We start from the raw sequence: 1,231 nt of genomic DNA, 5'->3' as shown, positions 1-1,231 counted from the left end.
GCAGGCAAGTTATTCTGTGAGTGAATTCTGAATATTTACTAATGTTTTCAGTGTATGTTGTATATCAGGATATTTACAATGGCTGTGTCTGAGGTATGTGATTTTATTTTGTTTCATCATCAATTATCTTTATTAAAATGTTTAATTATTATTTACAGTTATATTTATAAAACTAATAATTACATAAAGAATTAGTATAAATGGCAACACCAATGTGGAGAATTTGAAATGGCATAATATTGAGGATGAACCATTAAAGGTAGTTAGAAACAAAGCCCTTGGTAATTTATTAAAATTCTTTTCTTAATACTTACTTTTAACTAATATATACAGTTTTACTTTCTTGGCATTGTTATATAGAACAGAGAGAAAGTATGGCAATTGATCAAAAAACAATCCCCCAAGATTTTTACATTTTTCAACTGAGGGGACCTTAAAACATTGAGAAATGTTAAAACACTTGGATTTTTTTCCTGTATGTATGAATGTTTGTGTGTGTGGCATGATTTTGTTCACTTCTTTGAAGCTTCATAACTTCCACGCTTTTTGTTGAAAATTTCTGAAATTTTGAGGGAGGTTTGTGTATTAGGGGGATTGATACTATTAAATTTTAGTGGTTAAAGTTGGAGATGTAAAAAGTAAATGGGGTGGGAATCCATTTCATTGCAGGTCATCTTTCAATGAACAGACAATACTATCTGGTAATTATCTGCCACACTATGTTCTTGTCAAGAAACAAGGTACAGAGAAGTGCTAATGATATTTTGAAAAGATAAAAACACACACAATCAAAATAATGATATGTAATTGGATAAAATCAGCTGTGATATCATTACCATAAATCAGTTACTGTCAATTTACTTTATCTGTTTAGATATAGAATGTAATGATGTATGAATATTTTGAAAGTACAGTAGAGCGTCGATTTTCCGAAAGTCAATCATCCGAAACGTCAATCATCCAAAAGATTTCCAGTCGGCAAATTTAAATTTTTGCCAGTGCTGTGGCGCTTCAATCTTTGGCTATGTCTTGGGCTACTCAAATATTTTATGTTTTTGATACTAAATTAACATCTGAAGTATAATTTTTTATTATTTCTATATTTTTCAATATATTTATTTTGTTTGTACAAAATAAAAAAATAATTTTTAACGATACAATAGTCTTTGTTAGGCTTAACATCGACGAAAATTCAACGCGAAGCGACATGCAACGGATAAAAATTTCGACA

Source organism: Centruroides sculpturatus, unplaced genomic scaffold (genome assembly GCF_000671375.1).
Source record: "Centruroides sculpturatus isolate CEXI.00-Female unplaced genomic scaffold, Cexi_2.0 scaffold1601, whole genome shotgun sequence".
NCBI classification, from domain to species: domain Eukaryota; kingdom Metazoa; phylum Arthropoda; class Arachnida; order Scorpiones; family Buthidae; genus Centruroides; species Centruroides sculpturatus.
This window is presented reverse-complemented; position numbering follows the sequence as displayed.